Below are 16,940 nucleotides of genomic sequence, written 5' to 3' on the forward strand. Positions count from 1 at the left end.
GGTTGTTAAATTAGTGGGGTTCAAGGGGCATGCAAAGAGGTGGTTAGTGTCATGTGGGGACTCTTTGTAGTGCAGTACCTATATTAAGTATGCCAGGGTTCAGTCTGGATAAGTGGCTGTGTAACCTGCTAAAATATGCAGAGCGAAGTTGCGCGTGGGTCATTTAAGCTCTGTGTTTTATCTTCATGCACGCCATTCACGGTGAGGGAGTCGATGAAAAAGTGTTAATGGCTCCTCTGTGAATAACGTTCAGTGTTTGTCGAAAGTCTGTCGCATCGGTCTGGTCAGTATAGTTATGCAATTCCCACAAGAGCCGGTTCTACGATATCAAAATTGGCTCGGATTTTATCTGACCATTGGCTGTTAGATATTTCGGCGATTTAATCTCTTAGGATCAGTAAGTTTTAGATATTCTTAAGAATCACTATAATATGGGTATTAAATAGATCGGAAGAAAGCCTACATTTGGGATTATTGTTATTAACTCAGTATTAAGGCAATGGAGTTTGAAGAAGTCGAATAGATGAAGAAATTTTTTAAATAGTTGTCATCTATTTTTTTTTTTTCAATGAAAATTGTATTTGTAACCATATAAATTAGTGTTTTTAGTACTTACTGTTTATATACAGTTGAACTTCTCTAACTCGAGAGAGACTTTCGAGTTTTGGAAGGTAATTTGTATGAAATTTGTCTACTATTGTCAATTCACGAGTTAGAGTTATGGAGAACTTCGAGTTATAGAAGTTCGAGTTATTAAAGTTCAACTGCATTTTAGCTCATTTTTTAACAGCAACAACAACATTTAAGACGAAAACCTGACTCAATTTCTTTCGTATTTGAATTGCAATCTTACCTAGCGTTTTTTTTGCGATTAGAGTACGAAAAAATTACTACTTAAATAAGTGAAATTCCAGATTACAAAGCCCATAGCAATAATTACTATAATCAATTACGTTTTCACAGTAAAAATGAAATTATCTCTTTCACTAACCGAAATTCGTCGGCTAATTGGCATTTGTGAATGAAATCAGAGTTTTTGACAGCGCAAGTGCAGCAAACGAAAGAAAAACGATTAAAATTTGCACGTGTAACAAACTACATACATACATGCAACCAAAAAGTGTGCGTGACCAAAAACTATTAGATGCCACAAACTACATGAGGGTAGATTTGGAGGAATGGCAGCATAAATGCTGGAATACTTAGCACATATATGATTACTGCCAATTTCGTACTTATGCTCATCACATGAATGTATGTCTGTATGTATGGGTGTGTTTGTCAGACTGATATACGTCCATGCCATCTAACCACATAATTACCGGGTCTAGGGCTAGGCGCATTTCACCAGCGCCATTTAATTGCTGGTGGTTTGTTGCTCAAACTTGTTGAAATTTGAAATTAATTGCAACGGCATTGCAGGCAACAGGCCAACAGGCAGGCGCTACTACACCCTTGAACTGACCTACATAAATCATACTTTTGTAATTTTTACGAAATAAATCATAAGCATGCACGTACCCCTGGACCACGGGCGTATATGTTAACAGCAATGTAAGGACGGCATTCGCGTGCGTGCCACAATCGAAAAAGTGTAGAATGCAGAACAGCGAAAGTGCAACGGTGCAACAAGTGCAAAGACATTCTCCACACAGGTGTATATACATACGTATACATGTGTATGTGTGTGTGTTTGTGTTCTGCATATAAATTGCAAGGCAGTCATTCATCAACGCGGCGGGAAGCCTGTTCATTCCGTTCGATGTGCGTGCAATGGACATGCAATTTTTGTTGTTATTATTTTTTCTGCTGTGACTTGATTCTGTTGCAATTTTAAGTTTTTTTGTTACTTACATTTTGCCACAATTGCGTTAATGTGGCAGTTTGTATGTAACAGTTGAACGGTAGGCGTATAAATAGCGAAAATGTAGGGGAGGCAGGCTTGTTAGCCAAATGCACATGCGCAGACACTATACTCGTACATACGAACGACCGACCGTTACAAGGCGGAAGAAGTATTCTGCATGTCGAGCAACTTGTAAAAAATAATGTTTGCTTATTTGTTGCCTTAATTGGTGGATTGTATAGACGATATGTGGGATTTTGATAAAGGTAATGTAAGAGCAAATATTAATGTATGTAATGTATGTGTAAAAAAAAAAGAATTGCCTCACATTGCATAATTTGCATATTTAATTATTGTGATTAATTCAAATATCTTTTTATACTCTCGCAACAAAGTTGCTAAAGAGAGTATTATAGTTTTGTTTACATAACGGCTGTTTGTGTCACCCAGAAATAAAAGAGTTAGATATAAGTAGATTTGAAATCCGGGTGTCTGTCCGTGCAAACGATAACTCGAGTAAAAATCTAAAAAATAGATATCTTAATGAAACTTGGTACACATGTTCCTTGGCACTATGAGAAGGTTGGTTTTGAAAATGGGCAAAATCGGATCACTGCCACGCCCACAATACGGCGATAACCGAAAACACATAAAGTGCCATAACTAAGCTATAAATAAAGCTATGAAAGTAAAATTTGGTGCAAAGAATCACAAATTTGGATGCAATTTTTTTGCGGAAGTAGGCGTGGCCCCGCCTCCTAGTAAGTTTTTTGTACATATCTTGTTAACTACTAAATCTATATCAACCAAACTTTCAAGAGTCGTTTCATTTGGATACAACCTTATACAGTCCAAAAAAGGTTTTGTCGAAAACTACTAAAAATTCTTTAATATGGTTTCTGGAAAAACACCAGAACCCTTAAATGTCATTATAAAGATGGTACAGAAGAGCTGCACTCAAAATGGTATACACAATTTTAAATGGGTGTGGTTCCTCCAACGTATGGTTAAATGTCATTATAAAGATGGTACAGAAGAGCTGCACTCAAAATGGTATACACAATTTTAAATGGGTGTGGTTCCTCCAATTTATGGTTAAATGTCATTATAAAGATAGTACAGAAGAGCTGCACTCAAAATGGTATACACAATTTTAAATGGGTGTGGCTCCTCCCACTTATGGGTCAAAAACCATATCTCCGAAACTACTAAACCAATTTCAATGAAATCCGGTTCACAACATTTTCCTAGCATTCCAATGAGATATTTTGAAAATGGGCCAAAGCGGTTGACAACCATGCCTACTTTCCGTATACCAGAATTTAGAAGTCGATCTGAAGCGTGTACTTTACAGAATATAAACTTAGCACTAGTAAGGTTATCGGATTATAATATGGCGTCGCTCTTCTAAAAATCGCCGAAATCGGACCATAAGTATTCAAAGTCCCATATATTGAACATGAGTACCTCAGAGCTTCGAATAAATTTTTACCGAAAATATAGGTAAGTCTGTCAGATGTTTTGAAAAAATTCAGAGGGAATATTGTTCTTCTAATATGTCCATGTGACAAAAATGAGTGAAATCGGGTCATAACTTCCCCTATCTCTCATATACCTAATATTAGAGTTTTCCAACTGTCAGTGGACTTTATACCATATATATGACGAATATGTGAGTAAAATTGTGTGTTATATTAACAAAATTTAATAAATGAACTGCGAGAGTATAAAATGTACGCTCACAACTGAACTTAGCTCTTCCTTACTTGTTTCTTTGTTTTTGTTGCCAAATAATTATTAAAAGGCTTGCTCAGTGTTATTCAAATTATGTTAAGACAGTCGGAGGGAGGAAGAATATAGAAAACTGATTAATTGTGTTTGAAAATTTGTTTCTTTAATTACAATTCAAATAGCAGCAAAACAAAATACATGAATTATGAACCCAAAAAACTATGAAACACGAGTATGAGCACAGCACACTGCAGAGCAAAGTTTGGCTGTTATGAAGAACAAAGTTTGTGTAATTGATATATACAGTTTGTGAAATACCACGACCAATTCTCTTAGTTTTATGATATCTCTTTTATGTACTTAAAATAAATCGAATGGAAAAGGTTCAAAGTCGAAATCTTCCAGGAATGGTTTTAATTGTGCATAAAATAGAAATAGATGGCGTTGTAGTCAGTATAGATAAAACATATATTCCGAGCTGATTCAAATTTAAAACCCATACCATTAGATATAATGTCAGATATAAATATATTTTAATTAAAATTAAGCCGATAGGTGGAGAGATCATGAAATTATTCTAAAAACAATATATGTAGTTCCGTTCTACTCAAAGCATACAAATGATATACACAGATTTCTTCATTAAAATTTAGCTAGAGTCCGGCCTATAAATTGGCATTGGCATCGGCCCTATTTGGTCGATCCTTAGTGTTGCTATTTGTTTTTGGTTTTATTTGGTTACTAGCAGACCCGGCCACACGTTTTTGTGGCTAAGGTATACATTAAATTAGTAAATCTTTCAATGCAGAGAAAAAATTCTTACGCATAAAGACGAAAACGTTATAGCCGATAAATTTTAAAATGATTGATAGACATTATTGTAGATCTGTGTTAAGCGTAAATCATCATAAATTGTAAAACTTTGATGTTTTTAATCGTATATTGGAAAAAGTAACAAATGACCAAATTTCATAGTTGACTTTATCTTGGCTTTGGTGACGATATTGATTACCTTCTTCACAGCCAGTCTTGTCCTTTTGCAAAGTTTGATGTTGATTTATGTTACGCAGCATGATGACAACTCACACTACTTTTAATTGCAAGTGAGTGGGGATAGTCCAGCAATTTAAAATAGTCTGTGGGATAATTGAATACGCCATCCTGGTTTGTAGCTGTGTCAACTCTCCTTTAACGAAATTCTAAATTGTCGCATTAAGATCAAAGAGATCCTTGTTTTTTTACCACCAATATAGGTCATTCAAGCAGCCATTTATATGTTATGTCAGGAAAAACACGATGAATAAGCTCCTCTTTCGAGGCCATGAAGTGACAGAAACCCGTTAAAAAATATGTTGGAAATGTTATTAATCCCTCGAGGTGTCAACTGCGTCGCTACCATTTCCAACTATTTCTACAATCGTAGTATGATATTGATGGAAAAACACTCGTATGTTATTTGTTAATTGGCGATTCTTTATGTGTTGCCACAAATTAGATGATTTTAGGAAAGTGATTAGTTCTTCAGCAACAGTTGATCCAGGAATAGTCTGGCGAAAATCACCTGCCACAACAGAATCATGGCTTCACCAAAAATATTTCCGTTGTCGCGTAAATCTTTTAAAGTCCTGTGCAGTACCTCCAGCGACTTGAATATCTGGAAAATCTTCTTTATAGCTCTTTTTTGGCGATTTTGCAGACTGGTGTTTCGTTGATTTGCAATTTAGGAGTATTTTCAAGGCCGAATTGCCGTTGTCTGCCTACTAACAGGTGCCAAGTTGCCCCTATTCCCATTATAACTGGGCGTTGAAAATGAGTGAAATCGGTTCAGGAATTACCTCAACCCTCATGTACTATATATGCTGATTTTCGTTATTCTATTGGACTTTATTTCAAATTGTGTGTAATAAAATTACATCAATACATTGCGAGAGTATAAAATGTTCGGTTGCCTTTCCCTACTTGTTACAAATTGTTTTGGGCTATCGACACAGCCTTATACAATTGAACAATGAGAAAAATATTTTAACAAAGCAACAACGACAACTTTCAAAATATTATTATTATTATTTTTTTTTTTTTTTGAATTTTGTTGTCAATTCAAATAAAATCATCTTTTTTATCTTCCTCACAATTTTTCGATATATACTTACTTTCTAATCCTTCCCTGGCCTTCCATAAATATTTCAAAACTAAAATTAGCCAAATCGGTTTGGCCCTTCTCGACTTTTTTCGAGACTAACGACACAAATTTTTTGTATGGGTGTTTAGAAAATTGTGGATTTAAGACTTTTTCAGACAATTTTTCTAATTTTTCTCTCCGTAAGAACCATCCCGGTACCTCTAAAAACATTCTAAACAAAGAATTTGCGAAATCGGTTCAGCGGTTCTCGAGTTATGCGCTTAGCAACACATTTTGCGATTCATTTTTATATTATAGAAGATTATAAAGCATTTTTCAAAAAGGCCTTTCAAAAGTAGACCGATAGGGACAGCAAATGACGCCATATTTTTTCCGATTTTTTGACATTTCTCTTCAGTAAGGTTTGCCATTTCATCATGGAAAGATATACGATCCAACAACGAGTCGAAAGTATTAAAATTTACTACCGAAAGTCGGGATCAGTGGCCTCAGCTTAAGAGCGCCACGTTCAATTTATGGTCGTTATGATCGTCCTGTCTGACCGATCAATGATAACCGAATACCCATCCACAATCGATTTACTGAAAACAAAGTTTGGTGAAAGTGTTATCTCACGAAAATTGGGTTCAGCGTCTGCACTTCTGCAAGCGTGTCCGTAGTTGTCATGCAAAAGAAATCGAGTTCCATTCATAATGACATAGAATGTACTTTCACAGGAATAAAGATTTTCATTGATATCCCAAACTTTTTTTTATTAGAAACGTTTATAGTGCTCTGAAAGAATCCGTAATGACATTTACTTGCTTGTTCTTTGACAACTGCCCGATTCGGCATCGGCATCTGCATCAGCCAAAAATTGAGAATCGATCGGATACTAATTGTAACTAGAAAGACTTTCTCGATAACCCCGATGTTAGAAAAAAGTTTCAGTCGAACCAAAATATTGGCAAGCAAGTAGTCCACTCCTTCTTGGATAGATTTCCACAAAAAGACGTGGTGACTACTAATCACGTTCGATATTTTCAAGATTGTTAATGAAGCTTCTAAAAATCATGTTTTTGCATTTCCTTACAGCCTCAATTATGCCTTTGATTTGTTATTATTTTATTGATTTGAATCGAATCGGCTAGAAATCCTTATATTACTTATATTATGTTTGAAAGATGCGAATAACCAATTTTTGGAAGCGTCAACACAGTACCAAAATCTTAACGAATGATTCTCAAGTAGTCCACCAAGATGGGTATCGAATTTCATAACGAAAGACTGTGTTCTAACAGAAGTTTGTTATAAAATTATTACTGCGGGGTATTTGGGCCAATAAAAAGGAATATGATTTAATAAGCTTGTGAAGAAATCAAAATTCACACTAAAAATGTTAGTTTGAAGTGCAAGATTTACATTTTTCTGGGCCTGCGGTCGTTATTTGACCGTTAACCCCCTTTTTTGAGGTAAAAGAAGGTTAAAAATAAATCCTCAAAGTCTTTTTCGATCGTTAAAGTAAAGACCTCTTCGAAAACAACTATTCCATTTGCAACTAAGAATCTACCGTGCGATGACAATTGTGATAGTTCGTTTTCCATCTAGTATATTGCCCCTAGCTTCTATGATTGAATTCCATTGAATAAGAAAATATCAATTGCACACACGGCAAGGCCGCAAAGAATTGCTTTCAACAACTTTCAACAGTTAATAAAATATTTAAATGCACGTTAAAACAATGAAAAATATTGACGTAAACCAATTTGTAGTGATGTGACGGCGCGTGGCTGCTGCCCGCACTTTTCGCAAAGCAAATTAGTCAATTTAATTTAATTTGCTGGACACGATGCAACAATTCATTGCCAATGAAACGGTTGCACATGCTGCTCATGCATAAGAAATTGCCTTGCCGCAGGGCGCAAAAATCGAGTTATCCAAAAATATAACGGAAAGCAATAAGTAAACAAAAAATACAAAAATGAAAACCCGATGATGAAAGCAAACAGCGAAGAGTTACCGCCAACCAAGCGAACCAACAGCTTATGAGTGCGCCATGCGACAAAGTGAGCGGCTGACAACATGCAAATATCTCCAAAAACAATTGCACACATTATTTGTTTGTATGGCGTTACATGTTTTATGTGGAAATTTTTATATTGTGTAATACAGGGTGTTATTTCGGTGTTGTGCGCTTTTTTAAAGGGACGGTTGTCAAACAAGTTGTCACTTATCTCTGATATTTATGTTCACTCAACTGTCAGATCACTTCACGCATATCATTATGAAGCACTTTTTGGCTTAAGGAGATCGTAAATAAAAAAAGATTCCCGTATTTGGACTCGAATCAAAGTGAGCATAGACGCAGAGCTCCCCTGAATTCAAAAAAGGATCTGATGATAACTAATTGAGACATATTTTTTGAAAATGAAGATGAATCCAACGTTACGGCCATTGCTGAGGCCTCTATTGGACCGAAATTCTGTTCGAACCATAATCCAATAACTTTTTACAAATGCATTTTCTTCGGTATAAAATTACTTAACTCCTAAATAAGCACCCTTTATACGAGTTCACGCAAAAAGATTTTTTATTTTGAAAAATATCTTATTTTGATAAATAAGTTGTCCAAAAGGAGTATAAATGAAGCGACTTGTTACATAAGGAAAAGTATGCAGTTTGGTTATAGTTCTCTTAGAGATCATGGATCAGTCCATTAAATTTTTAGAACATTTTTGCTATTGTTAAAGTATTCAGATAAATTGGAACCAGAGGACGGAAACCCAAATTTATGGTTTCCAAAGGCGATGCACTTATTTTTCATCTGAGGATATTCTAAGAAACTCCAGATCACGAGATCGTGAAGGCCAGTAAGAAATGTCGCATAGAAGGCGTCTGAATTTTTGCTAAGAATATTAGTTCTCTGGAGTATTGTGCGTTATATCATAAACTTCTGAGACCATCTTCCATATCTAATAACGCTAAAGCTCACAATGTTACTCTAGATGACCTTTCTTTTAAATCAAAACTTGTATTTACTACCTTGTACGGACAGAACCTTTCTAACCTAACTATATGCTCGTCTTATAGATAGAAAAGAAAAAACTGTATAGCTCTTTCCAATTAGATTAGAAGCGACTTTAAAATTGAGAAGAACTGCCATTGATCAAGTTAAATGAGGAGCTACGTTGGAATGATTTTTACGACTGGGATGCATTAGAAAGGGTCTCAAAGCTAAAGTTTTTTTAAATTGCTTAATAACATTAAATCAGTTCAGTAATTGAAGCATATCACAACCAACGAACTAACTTAGTGCAACAGTAGTGCACACAAGCCGTCAACGCTGACGGCTGAACACCTCATCAGCCACTGTAACAGCCACCGAAAAAGCATTTCTCCTGCCATTACACAGGCACTGCCAGTAAAATTACCATCATTATTGGCAAGTAGAAAAACTGATGAGCATCAATTTTGCGGTCGCAACACGTCAGTGTAGTCAGACACCGGTATTTGCAACACCATGCCGCCGCGGAGAGTATCAAGTTGCATTGTCAACGTTATCGCTTCATTCATATGCCATACAGCCAGACTGCCAGGCCAAAACGCAAGTTATGCCTTGGCCTGCACTCGCTGACCGTTGACCGGTTTAATCGTACGCGCCGCTTGACATTCGCATGCCTGGTGGCGGACGGCCACTACATCAACGTCCGTCGCGCGGTGTGCCAGCCGCTCATGCCACACGGCTGCAACGGCGACGACGACAGCGACGGGTGATGCGTTGCGACGCGTGAGTGCCAGAAGCTTTTTGTGCACGCTACTGATAAGGCGGCAGCAACGCCTGGCCGGCTGGCCGTCATGACATCCGCGTTGATTGCGCTGACTAGCGATCGTGTTGATGTCGTCGTTCACTTCCATGCGCTTGCACTCATTGTTGTTGACAAAGTGGAGTGCCGTCGGTTGTTCTTGCGACTGGCTCGCATTGTTGCAGCGGCAGTTGAGCTTTCGCGACACACGACATGTAAATTGCTGACATACTATTATCCACATTTTATTTCGTGTTTCGTATCGTTTTTCTGTTTCTGTTGTTGTTTCTTTTTGTTTTACTGTCTTTATAATCACTATTACTATTTTAGCATATTTATTGTTGATTGGACTTTGACGGCGTGAAACAAAAGGCTTAACTTCAGTTAAGCGCGACTTGATCAGGTGCAACGCACGAACTGTCTACAGTTTATGTTCGATGAAGTGTTTTTCTCTACAAATTTGTTAATTTCTAAATTAGTCCGCACGTTGACAGTTGGATGCTGCACTTTGAATACACTAGCTAGGAATTTCTTCTCAAAAAAAAAAAAATAAAAAACAACTCGAATAAGAGACAACAATTTATAAAAATGGTTTGTGGTTCTGTAATCATCGTTGAGATTACCGTTGAGCGATGGACTTCGAACACAGTGGAATCCCTCTTGAAATTAAAAAACAAAATAAAAAACCATGTTCCCGATTATGAAAAGTATCTTTCCGATATGCTTTTGGTAGACATTCATTCAAGGTTTGATGTCTGATGGGTTCCAAGAGTCCTGTGTCATTGCATGTTCTCCAAATGGCCAATGGCTCATAATACTTGTTGAAAGCCTGAAAATAATTTTCCTGGACCCATTTAATAAGACCCTTGTTCTTGTCCTATCATATTTTGACCATATCTGTTTAGTTATTTTACATTTGGTTGAATTTTTCCATCGGTCCTCAGCTAATTGTTCAAATTGTTGGATTCGTCTGGAAAGCTCCTGCCTTTGCCAACTCGTCTTCTTTTTCGTTGCCGAAAACGTTCCTGTGGCCGGAAACGCAGATCAAGTCAAGTTGTAATTATGATTTAGTGCATTAGTGCAGTTATGGACAAGTCATTGGCGGCGACAAGGCCAGGAGCGCCAACAGAACTTCACGGGTCTTCTCTAAGCCTAGTACTTCCGCTCGTAAGATGCTAGCCGAGTTCGGTGGTTGAATGGAGAGAGAAATATTAAGAGCACCGGAGTATATCCCTGTGCCTACTCCGCAGTTCATTTTTGACCCGTCGGTATAGACTGAAATGATATCTACCCTCCGTACTAAGCCTTTTCGCCATTCTCGTCTAGAAGGTATCCTCACCTAGAAGTATCTCTTGAAATCTAACTTTGATTTATTAGCATTTAATTTGAATTGGAATCCGATTCAGATTCAGAATATCCCTATGTCCATAGTTCTTCTGGTTGCAACCACCTAAATTGGGTCTACTCAGTACTACATATAATGGGTCTTACGAGGGTTTGAACTATAAATCAGGTAAATTGTTCGACTGATTTAGTTTCAACTAAATTTACATTATTTATGGATATAGACACCGTTCTGCATAAAAATTGGACCCCAGGATGACAAAGCCCAAACCAACAAAGACATGCAAACGATATGATCAGACAGTCGATAAATCAGAAAATTATAGGTCGAATACATCTCATCTTCCTCATTTATAAATCAGAAAACCCAACGAGACTATATTATTTAGGAATAAGGTCAAAAATATGAGCTGAAATTCCGTCTGTGGTCGATTTCTTACTTCTTCAATGTAGTATTAGGGCTTTTTTCAAAGTCTCGAATATTAGTTAAAACCGACAACAGTTTTTTTATCGTATCCTTATAAACAGATCTTGGCTCGGTACTCTTTCCTTTTCGCTTGAACCAATGTCTTTGGATAGTGTGGACGTTTGTGTTGACCTGAGAAGACATTCCAGATCACGATGGACAGAGGTAAACAATTACTGCCACAACCGAGGTAGGGGAACATTTCACCAAACCGAAAATACGTCTTTATGTTTGACTAGTGAATGAAGAATTGGTGCACCATTGAACACAAAATAGAGCAAGAAATAAAAAATTTCAGAATCGAAGTTATCAAAACGTCAACGAATCAAATGTCGACACTTCTTGAATTGGTCCTAGCGACAAATTTAGATCTGAAACCAATAACGGGATAAAAAGAGTAACTTGAAACAGCCAAACCAAGTGGAAGATTATAATGCAGATAACGAAAAGAAGAAATCATTGTAGGAGAATATGTATAAATGAATTAAAATTAAAAAGTATTTAAACGACACACTCAATTGCCATTACAACAATTACTTAAATGGAAGAAAAAATGCTTAAATGGCAAAAAATATTAATTAAATGTATAGAGTTACTGCTTGCAGACACTTAAGTACGCTTTGGTTATGTATTTAAAGTTGTCTATAATTACAACGGCTGTCTAAAAGGCAATTTTGATTTACAACCAAATCAGCGTACCCGTACTGAAGTCCATTTCGGATTGCCTTGTAAGCGTTGTAATCGCTGATCGCTAATCAGCACGACGACGTTGACGCAGACGATGACGAGCCAGTGCCTAGCCAATAAAAAAGCAGTTGACGGCGCGTGCGCAACTTCACGTCATTGTATGTAGTTGTCACAATTGAGGTATTGTTGTTGTTGTAAGCAGTAGTTTTTTGTTGTAATTTTTATTTTTGTTGTAGCTGTTGATATTTTTTGTTGTTGTTGTTTTCTGCATATTTTGTTGTAATTTTAATTTTTATTTTTTGTTGTCGATTTTTTGGTTGTTGGTTTCTTTGTTGTTGGTATTTTTTGTTGTTGTTGTAGTTATTTTTGTTGCCGCCACTCACCGCTGAAGTTGTTGCTCTGATGATTTTGTGATAACATAGAGTGGAATGCGTCTGGATGTCTAAATATATACTCAAATATATACAGTTACAGTTGTTGTTGTTGTTATTATTGTTGCTGCAGTGGCTGGCAATCAGTTTGTCGCAGCAACACGTGAAAGTTTCGTCATTAATAATGTAAACGAACACGGTTGACATTGATGCGGCAATGATCCACACATGCCGCAGACGACAACAGCAACAGCAACAACAACAACAGAGACAATTAAAGCAGTGCGGGTAGAGTGGAAATGACGACGGGAAACTTGTAAAATTGAGTGCAGCAGCACTTTAGCCAAGAAGGGCCTATACAGGTGTATATGTGGCAAGTACATACATATATGTTGTTGTTGTTGCATTTACATACATATATGCGTGTATGTGTTTTTGTGATTGGCGGCGGCAGGTTGTGATGCTCGCCAGTCGTTGTTATAAGCGGCAGCGACTTGCAAATTATGCGTTGCGAATTAACTCGTTTGGTGGCGCACGCGCACGCGCCCTGAACGTTGCCGATACCGGATCTGCGCTGCATACACGTAAGTAGTTGCAACACATCCCCACACTCATGCACTTTGCTGTAATGTCCATTGCGCATGCGTGACAGTTTTTCCGCTCGCCCTTTCGATTTTTCTAGCTGTCATGCGGCTGCGCACATTTATTATGAATTTTTCGCTTGTTAAGCGTGGAGGAATTCACGTGTGTCGGCATTTTTCGTTCAGCTCCAATTTTTTTTATATTTATTTTTATTTATTTATTGATAGCACGCAATTTAGCGTTAATTAAAGTTCTGCATATCGTCAGTGCGGCACACTTTTCGTCGTTGCGGAATGAATAAAAATGAATAAAATATATATTTTAAATGTGGTACGTTGGGGCATGCTACGTTTTGCCTTGAGTGTTGGTGATTTGTCAAGTGAGTTAGGTCAGTGCTGGTGGTGGTCGAAGATAAATGAAGACACAGCTCATTTGACAACATAGAATAATTGTTTTCGAGATCACGTTCATAGTATGACTTTGTTTTACTAGACTGCGATAATTAATAAACAAAAAAAAGAACTTAAAATACAACGCCTCCTTAGACCAAAGCATTAATCTCTCAAGCCTTGCCTTGTTTCAATATTAGGCACGTTCCCATAGCATACATCAAGTCTTAATGATAAAATTGTGTCTTCCTAGAACTAGAACCGCTATATTATCGATATTTAATTATGTCACTGACATCACAGTTTGTCATATTTTTGAAGGCTCAGGGTATAATTTCTCTAAATCTAATAAAAATTGTTAGATATCTGGAAGCTATAGCAGAAGGATGCATTCGAATCATTGCCACAACCAAAAAGCAGCAATGTTAGAAAATAAGGTTACATAGTCCCGTTCCATTCAAAGCTCCAAATATTAGGTTTTATATATGAGATCTCAGCGAAAAGACAAAAACGCGGTTTTAGAATGTTTTAATAATTGGTATAGCCGCGCCAGTCTTAGACATACATATCTCATAAACTACTAGAAATCAGGTAATTAACGTGTCTCCTCTCAAAAAACTTGTATAACTTTCCACTAAACTACGGAGTTTAATAACTAAGAGAACTCCAAAAATTTAGGTTAAAAAGGAAACGAAGAAAATTTTACAATAGGCGCGGAACCGCCTACTATTGACAAAAGTTCTTCATGTCCAAGTTTAAAAATTGTTCGAAATCCGATAAAGACCACGCCTACTTACTATATAACGCTATTTCTAATTTATAAGATTTCTTTAATGATACATTAGAATAAATGATTCTGGCAACATATGTACATAAATAAAAAATCTGACTCGACTCGCGGAATTTTATCGAAGTCGGACTCTTAACCTAACTTTCGCATATCGAATAAGAAGATATCTTAATTTTAAATAGTATCTCTGGATTATTACACATACACATCGATTATTTGTAGCAATTCCCATAATAGTTGGTTCTACGTAACCGAAACCAACCGTGATTTTTATCGTCTGCAGTATAATCAAATAAAATTTAGGTCTGTATCTTACTTGGGGACCTATATACTTGGGATTCTGATTTGCAAAACTTTTTTCTCAACTTTTTATTGTACTATTTATCTAATAAACTGATTTGGTATAACAATTGGATGAAATCAGTATAAAATTTCTACTGGGACCCAATTAGAGAACATATCGCTCATTTACACTAATAGTGTCATAACTCAAAAAACACAATTTTTGAATTGAGTATGCAAAAATCCCTATTGCAAAATAAACCGTTAAATAAGAAAAGTGCGATTATTAAACTTGTTATGTTGCATTATTTTTTAACCACAACATCGACACATCTCAGTTGTGCCAGAATTAGGCATGGGTTTTTTCAGAAAGAAAGACATATTTTGTATTAGAACGATATTGGTAACAAAGTAATTATTTAACTTATGACGACGAAATTGATTTATATTTTTCACAAATAACGACATAATTCAAAAAGGGTCACGTTTATGCCTAAAAAAAGCCTTAGTATAATCTTTTTGCTCAGCATTGTATTTAACATATTACACTCCACTAGTTTAGCCAATAAACTTATCGCGCTTTTCTATATTCACTAAATAAGAGACAATTGAAAACTTTAAACCGCTCTCCTGAAAAGTCGACTTTTTTGAGTTGTGACACTATTCATGTAAATGAGCGATATACATTTTTCTAACTTTATGAAGTACTTTATATGTCAATACCTTAATACAATTGTATGAGAATTATTGGGTGGGTATTTATCATGATTTGGTTTTAAAAGAGAATGAAATCTGTCTGTTTAAAGAAAATATTGGATTCCAACATCTATGTTGAGTATTTTTGGGATCAATATATCGTAATAAATAAAAATAAGCTGGCGCATTGGCCAAAGTACAAGTTAGTCAATCTCAATCTAAATCTAACAACTTTGACCAATACTAATATTATTATATTATATAAAGACTTTCAGAGTTCAAGGTCACACGCCTTTTACTTCAACAAATGGGCGACTGCTTTTATTGTTACTTTCAAATGTTTTTTTATTGCGTTTGACTTTGTCTAATATTTCGAACTACAGTTGAACTCCCATAACTTGAAATCCTCCATAACTAATACAAATTACCTTCCGTAACTCGGAAGTCTTTCTAACTCGAATTTTTTGTGGATTATGATGATTCGAGTTACGGAAGTTCAACTGTATTTTTTTCTTTCTTCAATCACCTGCTGTTTTCAAACTTATTTGCGTGCGCTGCTCTACTTACTGCTTAATTGCCGGCATGTAAGCATATTCAATGGCTTAAAGATATACTATACATGAAAGTATGTATATTCGTCGATAGGCGAATATGCCACAAATCTAGTTTTACGTTGATTATGTTAAAAAATAACTGGAGTTGGTGGTAAGCTTCCAATAGCCGTGATCGTCTAGTGGTTAGGACCCTACGTTGTGGCCGTAGTAACCCAGGTTCGAATCCTGGTCACGGCAATGCCTCGAAGAAAGCATTGTCACGGATGGAAGTCGGTTTTTATTTGATATTTTAGGTGTTTTCAGGAATAGTAATACTTGGATGGATTACGCTTAAGAAGAACGAAAGCAACTGACGGAACTGAGTAACTGGGTCTATGTAAAATATTATTTTATATTATTTTATATTTATTTACATTTTTTGATTTTTTTACTGAGAGTTTAATTTCAATATTTCGTACTTCATCTTTTGAAAATTGATGGTTTAAAAGATCTAAACATGCCTCTTCCGAATAGACTTATGGTCTTCCGCTTAAGTTTCGATAGTTTTATACATAAGTAAAATAACCTCGCTCTTAGCCCGAAAATTTCTAGAAACAGAACTGGTATAAATTTCGTCCATTTCTCTAGGTCTCAGAACACCGTTCTTAAGTTCGTAGACATGTTGGTCTCACTTCAAAGACTTGTAAGACGCATGAGATTGAGGTAAACCTCTGTTGGTAAAAAAATAATAGACGTGTTCGTTTAGCCACTTCTCTGCTCGCTTAGAGGCTTTGTTCTCTCGTCGATTTTTTTCATCTACAGTAACAATGAAGTTATACAGTCGAAAATACACAGCAGAGATTGTGGATACCCTTCTATTAAAAGGTGTAACTGCTTTCTTTGCTAACTCTTTTGATTATACCAGTCTATGTTAGATATACCAGTGGTCTATTCGATTCGCTTTACATATTTGAATTTATCTAATATTAAGTAGGCAAGCTCAATAGATTCTCAAGATGAAGGGACCCTGAAAGAATTAATGTTTTTCATATATTTAGATCTATATATTGTTGTTTCGAGACAGTCGAATAGTTCCAAAGCAATAAAAAATTGATATATTTTTTTTTTGGAGAAATTTAAAGTAAAAATTTGAAATTTTTATCAATATTATTGCACACTTTTGAGAATATTACGAGCATGTTCAGATAAGAAATATGTTGACCATTCTCGTGTTGTTAGAAATCTTGGTTTGATACTTTCGCTTGATGAAAAAAACGCATTAAAAATGCATAAATAATGCA

General features: G+C 36.0%; 1 non-coding gene across 1 annotated transcript; it reads left to right on the forward strand.

Annotated features, from left to right (window-relative positions):
• Window positions 1-15,825: 15,825 nt before the first annotated feature.
• Window positions 15,826-15,897, forward strand: Trnah-gug (transfer RNA histidin (anticodon GUG)). The gene has a single exon. It is a non-coding gene; the product is annotated as a tRNA-His (tRNA).
• The last annotated feature ends 1,043 nt before the right edge of the window (window positions 15,898-16,940 follow it).

The sequence above is a fragment of the Zeugodacus cucurbitae genome, chromosome 5 (genome assembly GCF_028554725.1).
Source record: "Zeugodacus cucurbitae isolate PBARC_wt_2022May chromosome 5, idZeuCucr1.2, whole genome shotgun sequence".
NCBI lineage: Eukaryota > Metazoa > Arthropoda > Insecta > Diptera > Tephritidae > Zeugodacus > Zeugodacus cucurbitae.